General features: G+C 36.0%; 1 pseudogene; it reads right to left on the reverse strand.

Annotated features, from left to right (window-relative positions):
* Window positions 1-324: 324 nt before the first annotated feature.
* LOC149250228 (uncharacterized) lies at window positions 325-7,042 on the reverse strand (annotated as a pseudogene).
* Between the last annotated feature and the right edge of the window lie 2,049 nt (window positions 7,043-9,091).

The following is a 9,091-nucleotide window of genomic DNA, read 5'->3' on the forward strand; positions in this document are numbered from 1 at the left end:
GATCTGGACAACTCCCATTGTAATCAGAATTCTAGCATTTAGGCCAATCAGTTAATACAACCCATAACCATTCTTGTGAAAAAAAAAAAAACAATCGTTGACATGGAGTAAGACCCTTCATTCGACGCCTCCTTCAATATTCAGTTAAGCATGTATGTTCATGGATTTCATCTTATACCCATTGTTGGCTTAATATGGCCTTCAAATCGTTTTACCATGTGTAATCATTAAAATCCCCTTAAACTCCACTTATATGAGACATTTGAAAGGGTTGCCATCATTTTGAGCTTCAACTTTTAAACATACTTCCCATACCCTTTATTGTTAATGTCCCATGTATCGCTTAGATGTGCATGCTTTTTCCACGATCTCCTTGGTGGTTACATCCATAATTTCATTTACATGCCTTATAGATGGGGTGTATACTCTTCCTAGTGAGTCCCGTAAAATAATTCCCAATATATCTAACTTTCTTACTACATCAACCACATCAAAATTACATTTCTCACCAAACTCTGACTCCAGGAGTTCCTCACACTGGTAATCAAGGTCCTATATTGAATCCTTTCCTTGCTCCATCAAAATGAAAATAGATATGATCACTTCTTTCACTTCTTATTGAATAACATCATCACAACGATGGAGAAGAGTTTCTTTGCCACTGTCAAGCTGGTTATCATGCATTGAATTTGTGATCAAATTTTGGTAGGTCACCATGTTTTGCTAGAAAGTAAAGTAAATTTTTGCATAGTAGCCAACCAGTCCACTTAAAATTTCAAATACAACCCAAATATCAGCTTGTGGCACTTCAAGAGAACCAATCAAGGTAACCAAACCAAGTACTATCGAAATAATAAATTTGACCCAATCCATGGGAATCAAGCTCAGATTCTTCTTTTCTGGTAGAACAAGCTCCATGTCTACCATGGGAATGTTCTTAAAGTGTTTAACGTGGATATTCCTATCATCATATGAAACTTGTCACTGTGTGATGTTGCTCGCCTATATACAACAATGATCTTCTCCAATGTCGGTTCTTTTATTGTATTTTTGCGAAAGAAATTTATTAATCTGCAATCCATGTTCTCAATTCAGATGTGCTCAATATAAGGATCCTCATCAGATGGGTTTCCAAATTCCAAATTCATTAATGTGGATTTTTATTTTTGCCACTTGTACCACTGAAATTTCTCATAAAGATTTTTTTATGTCCAGTCAGCCGAAGCGGCCAGTCCCAAGCTCGAGAGAGAAGTGTATCCACCTTCTCCATAATAAAGTAATCACTTGTGAGATGAATACCAACACCCTGGTGGAAAATAACATATGTTTAATTTTTTCCTCTTCAATGAATATGTAACCACGACTGTTCTAATTTGAAAACCTGCAAGGAACAAAACAACAAAATAAATAATTATTTCATTGGAGAAGATCACAAGTAGGCTAATAAAACAACCCACTTGACGTGTATACACGAAACCATGAAAATAACCAAAGTAAGGCATTGTGGATCATATTAATCAGGTGATAGATACTTGAACTGATAATTGCATGTAATCCTGATATCATATGTTGCTTTACTTATATAGCAAGTGCTTCAAAGTGTTGAATTGTTAATCATGTCAGCGTAGGGTTACAAGGATTCAAGGAAAAGGTGGAATTATCGCCACCCTAATGCAAATACTGAGATGGGGAAACCAATCATGGACCTAGGGGAATACGATATGACACGATTCCTCCCATGATGCTAAACAATGTCACTGAGAATGCGCCCTCGAAGGTATATTAATTATGTTAAAACATGGAGGGAACCTTTCTTTTAGAAATCTAGGGCTTCTCCCAAACCCTAATATGGTGAACCATAAGGAAAGCCAAATTAAATTCATGCTCATCCACACACAGGTGCTTCCACTAATTGGCAATGTACACTATAGGAGGATAGGTTTCAAAGTCACGAGGCTCTCAATGCTCCTTGAAACAACACATCCCCAAACCCTAATGCAATCATAAGGTTTGATATGCCCATTCACACTTCACACATTTCATCTATGCATCATGCTTTATAGAAGGGGCGGGGACCCAAAATTTTGGGTGTTTTTGTAGTGGCTACAACAATTTTCAAACCATTGGTAGAATCCAACATCTCTGCCAACATTACTATCATAGTTCGAGTCTGGATAATTTTGCAAATAATTATTGAAAAATCCCTATGGGTAGCTCTCGCAATACCTTGACCTTTACAAATATGCCTTTCCCCTATGTCTCAACTAGGTCTTTCTAGTCAGTAATCACCCAATTAGAATTTCACACATGGCAGTAGTTGATGATGATGAAAGGAACGAATCAGCGGGCTTAGTGTATTCATAATTTTTAAAATAAGTTTATGGTGTTGATCTGCTGCCAGTAGGCCTGGACAGTACCCCGGCGGATTCACTTCAAGAAATCACAGATGTTGTTTCGCTGCTAGCAAGCCTGGTCAGTGCTCCGATAGAGTCATTGCATTACCTCTCTATTCAAGAAGCCTTTCTCGATCCTTTACCCTTTATTTAATTTCATTTTCTTTCATGTGTGCATTTTCACTTATTACTGGGCGTTCATTGCGCCAAGGAGGATGAGGGATCCTGACTTATTTTACGAGCAAGAGAGGTTGTTCCTTGTTTGGAAAAAATTAAAATATATTCTGATTTAGGTTTTCCCTCATGCCAAGCTTCCACATCTCATCTCCAGTTAACAAGTAAATAATGAAAATAAGTCATTGAAACATTCAAGACCACGCTAAGCACAAGGTTCGAGTTATGGGTATAGGTCATTCAAACTTATTAGGGTTCCCCACAAGCAATCTATTCTTATTTTCCTTGTTAATAAGTTAGACTCGTAGGAGAGATATCCATGATGTAACTTTGATGATTGGTTCTAAGAGAAGCTACCTATTGGAGTAACCATCACAACTACACACAATCATTAGGGCTAGGGTTTTAATGCTAGGCAAGGTGACCAGGGAAGCTCTTCTAGGGTTTCAACATGTGCGAAGAGGTCAAAGCAATCACTTTAAGGTTTGAGCATGCGCAAAAAAGTGTGAGAAAACTATTCATAACATCAAAGGATTAAAGGCTCCAAGTTTGTGAAGGCTCATGCAGTTGCATGCAACATAGGGGAAAATGCAAGGCTAGGTCAACGACTAGTGTGTGCTATGCCAGAAGAAAAATGCATGATGTAATGTAGAAGGTAGGGCTTATGATGCAATGCAATGTTGTGTTATGTAAATGTGCAGAAGAGATCAACTAATTGCAGATAAAAGAACCATGCAAAGATGTTATGCACGCTATGCAGCAACGAGCAGTGCAAGAATATGAGTGCAAGCTAGTGGAAAATTAAAATGTAAGAAACTAAACTACCTACAGTAAGGAAAAAAAACATAACAAATTTAAACCATAAAGAAAATGCTAAGAAGAAAACCTTAATCAACAAATTAATGAGCAAAACATAAAACCTAACTATTATAAGCCCTAAACCCTAATTTAACTAGAGAGGAGGTCGGGTCATGTGAAATCAAACTTCCAATTCAGCCACTGCAACAGTTCCCGACCAGAAAAAACAAAGGTGAAAACGATTGGAATGTGTAAAAGAAATTGTGTAAAAAACAAAATTCTCATCTATGAAACATGCACAACAACAAGAAGGCCATGTCTACTTACAAGAGAATGTGCTAGAAAAGACCATTCAAGCCAAACTACAATCCAATCCTGGCAAATAGAATCACAAACTTGAAATCTATAATCATCCAGCCATGACATACATCCATTCATGGTTAACCCTAAATCCAATGTAAGTGAGACAAGACGTTTCCTACTAGCAGAGAAATCTGCCAAATAAGATACTTCAAGCCAATCAGCAACCCTATCATGATATTGAGGATGATCAACTTGATTATTGTGAAAAAAGGAGTATTTGCCAGGTTCAACTGAGATATCGAAGGATTCAAGAGCGAAAAGCTTATTCTCAGAAACCCTAGTTTGAAGTTGTCCATGGATTTCATCGAGGGCATGAGGACCTGACATAACCATCAGCGAAAACTGAAGTGCCTCAATGTCCTGACATATATATGGACCTTAAAATAGCAATTCATCAAATATCAGTAATTTGGTAAGATTAACAGGTGAATGCTTATGGTCATCGTTAGCGATAACAAGATAACTATCAGTGAATATATTGTTGATTGGATTAGATATCTGAATATTGATAGATTGGTAGTTCAACAGATCAGATTCTTTAGATTCCCAAGAATGAAGTGAATCAACCAAAAGAGTCTCAGGCAAAGGAGAGGTTAGGTGATTGGTACCTTCACATATAGGGGATTGTAAGACATCATTTGCTTGTATATGTTCACAAACCATACCGGCTAGGCAAAAGTCAAAAAGACTTGGGACAATGGTCAGTGTACTCCCTTCAGTGAACAAATTAGGGTATAGAGGTTGATGCATATCATCTGACAGGGTGTGGAACGATGTGTTCAGAGAAACATCACCTAAATCATAGGCTTTCCGAGATGAGCTTGCATTCGGAAAGATGATGCTGAGAGGGAAGTGATGTGAGGAAACAATTATTTCAGAAACCCTAATTTGACTTGGTTCAAGGGTCTCATCAAGAACATGAGAACCTGACATAACCATCAACGGAAGTTGAAGTGCCTCAACTTCCTGATGAGTCCCTGAACCTTCACAAGGTGCATCATCAAATTTATGTGGCTTCATAAGATAAATAGGTGGATACGAATGACAATCATAAGAGGTATGGGCAAAAATGTCTTCGATATAATAACAATCACTGAAGCCGCCAATTCGATCAGGTTGGGTATCTGGCACATAAGGTTCTTCTTGGATTGAAAGTGAAGAGGAATCATTGAGAAAACCATCCTGGATTGGTCGAGATCTAAGGCATTCTTCTTCACCTGTTAAATATCATGGATGGAAGAGATCAAGAACAAGAGATTCAAGATCGTCATACTATGACTGTGAAACATCACCCCCATGTACATGATTGCAATCAACACGAGCATGATAAAGATGTGAATGATTTGTAGAAACCGCTGGTGTAGTAGATGCATGAAATAAATCAGGGTACACTGGATGAAAAGGGTCAAATGGAGGGGTACCAATCAGACCAATATTCACAGCCTGCACAAAATGATATGCATGTATGTCATAGTCTGTGGATTTGATAGGATAGACAACTTTATTTGAGACAAGACCCAAGTCATTCCTGACAGGTGAATGAAATCCAGGGATAGAGTGATACATGTGTTTAACGGGCTCGACCTAGGTTTAATCAATAGGTAAAGACGTTGCATCAACATAATTTTCATATTCAAATTTAAAATGATATAAGAGAGCTTCAGAGGTAAGACAATTTGATTCATTTCCCTGAAAGCACTTTTCACCAACTGAACCATTTACGACAAAAATTTCATTATGTAACAAATTAGGAGGAGGATGAGAACTCTCACAAGTAGTAATTTCCTCCTCGGAGGCTTGTGGTTGTTCTCGACTCAGAGAGGTAGGCAAGATGATATGAGGGATGAGATCTGGGCAACTTATAACTTGATAATTATCATGATACTCACAAGAATCAGGATTTGTTTCAAATTGAGGGTGTTGCAAAGAAACCAAAACCAACCATTGAAAATTTTCACTCAGATACACCTAATCAACATCTCCTTGAGGGAATTAAAAAAAAAGATGAACAAATCTAGTAGAAAAATCCTCTAAAGATTCTTCATGTTTCATCCTACACTCATTTATCCTTCTAAACACATCTTGGAAATCGTACTTGTGAAACGCTTGTCAGAGCTTACTGATGAGTTGCTCGAACGAATGGATGGAAGCTGCTGGCAATGTGTGGCACCATCGCTTGACATGACCTTCAAGGGTGAGGGAGAAGAGCGCATAAGCTGTTATGAATAAATATATAGGAAATAATGTAAAATAATGTAAATGATAATAAGCATAAATAATTATTATTTAATTAGTAATTAGGTTGAAGAGGGATATCTAAATGAGACATAACTCTCCGTGAAGAGACACCTGCTTGGTATATAATCAAGCCTCTTGTTCTCATTGTAATCATTCTTGTTCATACATTCTAATATAAATTCATGTATCTCAATGGAGATCTTTATATTCCAAGTCCTTTGGAGTATTTAAACTGAAGAACGAACTTTGTTCACTTCATTTGGTATCAGAGCCACGTTTGGCTGATCACCAGGCCTTTGGCCGTCAACCTATCATCAACCTTGTTGTCATCTTGATTTAGGCGTTTCACCAGCCTTGGAGATTCTCCATTCCACCGAATTCGCCGTCAGGCCTTTGGCCATTTAAAAGATTTGAAAAAATATATATATATAGAGGAATAATTTAAAAAAAAGGGGGATTAATATAATAAAAAATAAAAAATGGAAAAAATAAATAAATTATATAATAAAAAAACAAGAAATTTAAAATAAAATGAAAAAGAAAAGTTTTAAGGAAAAAATAAGTAGTTGAATTGAGGTTTCTGTGATCCATAATAATTGAAAAAATAAATATTAAAACGCGTTATTAGATAACAAGCAACGACCACTGGCATCCAACACAAAATTCCAGTGCCGCTGCCCAACTAGAACTTCCGCCACCGACCGCTGACTACAACTAACCCACGCCACCACCACCATAGACATTTACCACGCTATAGTCATTGTTCCGCAGAAAGCCCAGTGCCACCCTGTTAACCACAAGCCCAGTGCCACCCTGTTAACCACAACGCTACCCCCATCTCCAAAAGCACCCCCGCTCACGCCATCCACTCACGCCATCGCTACCCATACCCTACCACCACTACCGCTTGAAACCACAACCGTCAATATCTCCGCGGCTCTTACAACAACGTATCTGTAATCATAAACCAGGGTATCAGCTCAATAGCCACATCAGGAAGAAGGGTTACATAAATTTAGAGGTTACGCTAATAACTAAACCGAGCATCAGGTTACCCACTAAATCCTTTACGTCATGACTATTGAGAGAAATTGTGACGCTTGAGATAATAGGATTTCACTTGTAGTCATAAACTAATCAAACTCTAATTGAGTTGTAATATCGGGTTCCACCACTATATCTTAAAAGGCATTTAGTAGAATTCTTGTCCAAGTTAATAATCTAAGTGAAGAAGTATTTAATAATAAAGGAGTCTTCTTAAAAAAATCTGCTCATAAAGTACACAACACATAAGCGTAGATGCAAAGTTATAAAAAGGAAGTTCCTAATAAGATTCAAAGCATTAATATTCAATATTATTTTAGAAATTAAGAGTTCATATATATAAGAATTACAAGTGGAAGCAATAGAAATAAAATTAAAAAATTCATAAAAGTGAAGAAGTTATAAAAAGTTGTTTAATCTATATATATAAAAGAGGGAGACTTTTTTAAAGATTCAAGTGGATTAAAAAGTCTGAGATATATTATTTAAATCACTAATAGGGAGATTTTATTAAAAAAAAATGATTTAAAAAATATTTAATATTTAAGAAGCAAAATGGAGCCTAATACAAAAATGAAGGCCAAAGTATTCCTAGAAACCTTATCCAGAGATGGTAAAGCGTTATTTAAAATTAAAGGAACTCTCGTAAGAAAAGATATTATTATTTCTATTTCTCTCGCAGAAGATACAAAGTATATAAGACCTAAAATCACAAACCAATTAGTGATCTCGGAGTCAAATATAACTGAAAAATTAGACTTTTTTGGCAATAAAAAAATATGACATCAATTTACATTTAAAAATTGAAGATTATACATTTATATCACAATTCTCAGTTCACACCCTATGGAACAATCAAAGTGACATTATTTTGGGATCACCCTGGATGGAAATAATAGGATATGTCATCTTAAATATGAAGAAAAAGTTTCTAACATTTTCTTACAAGAAGAAGAAAATAACACTCCAAGATGTTACACTGAAACCAAATTCAGTAACGCCAAAAGATATATTAGATATTTCAAAAGTAATTTCTCAAGAAGGAAATTTTTTTTTACAAAATATGCACGGAGAATTTGTCAAGATCATTGCTGAAAAAAATGAAGAAGTTTCTCAGCTTAAGAACCATACTGGAAAATTATTGACACAAATAAGAAACTTAAGAAAGATAAGAAGTCATTAGAAAACAAAGTACAACAACTTATGGAGAAGGAAGCATCAAATGTAGGAATTCAAGTTGACAACAAAACAACAGATACCGATCCAGTGAAAGTCACAACTCAAGAAGAAGATAAGCAAGTTGAAGAAAAGACATGCTTGGATGTTGCAGTTCAGATGATAAACACCCCAAGTGAAGGTTTGGTAACGAACTCAACAACATCATCCCTTGAAGTAAATCAAAAAAATTCCACAAACTTAATAAGGGAATATCAAACCAAAAAAGTTCCCTATCATCATCTGAATCATGAGAGTAGAAAAATCAACCACGCTACATATCGGGACCATTCAGACTAGAAACAACAAACTGATGTTCCAAAGAATAATGACGTAACATCAATTGCGTCTTATGCTGACAAGTCGTTACAAAATTCCAGTGATCAGAATACTACATAGAAGATTAATCTAGGATGGTCTGATCCCTTCTCAATGCGACAATTTTGTTTGTCACTTAGAAGATCATATCAGCTTGTATCAATGAAGATGATTGTTCCAAGAGAGAAAGACATTTGAAGCCGAAAAAGAGATCAAGCCTTTTTCATCGACAAGCTTTGAGGAGAAAGCTTTTTGAGGAGGAAGGCAATGTTATGAATAAATATATAGGAAATAATGTAAAATACTGTAAATGATGATAAACATAAATAATTATTAGTTAATTAGTAATTAGGTTGAAGAGGCATGTCTAAATGAGACATAACTCTCCGTGAAGAGACACCTGCTTGGTATATAAGCAAGCCTCTCGTTCTCATTGTAATCATTCTTATTCATAAATTCTAATATATATTCATGTATCTCAATGGAGATCTTTATATTCCAAGTCTTTTGGAGTATTTAAACTGAAGAACGAACTTTGTTCGCTTCAC

Source organism: Pinus tabuliformis, chromosome 7 (assembly GCF_031772625.1).
Source record: "Pinus tabuliformis cultivar Carrire ecotype Pingquan chromosome 7, CPIR1, whole genome shotgun sequence".
Taxonomy (NCBI): Eukaryota; Viridiplantae; Streptophyta; class Pinopsida; order Pinales; family Pinaceae; genus Pinus; species Pinus tabuliformis.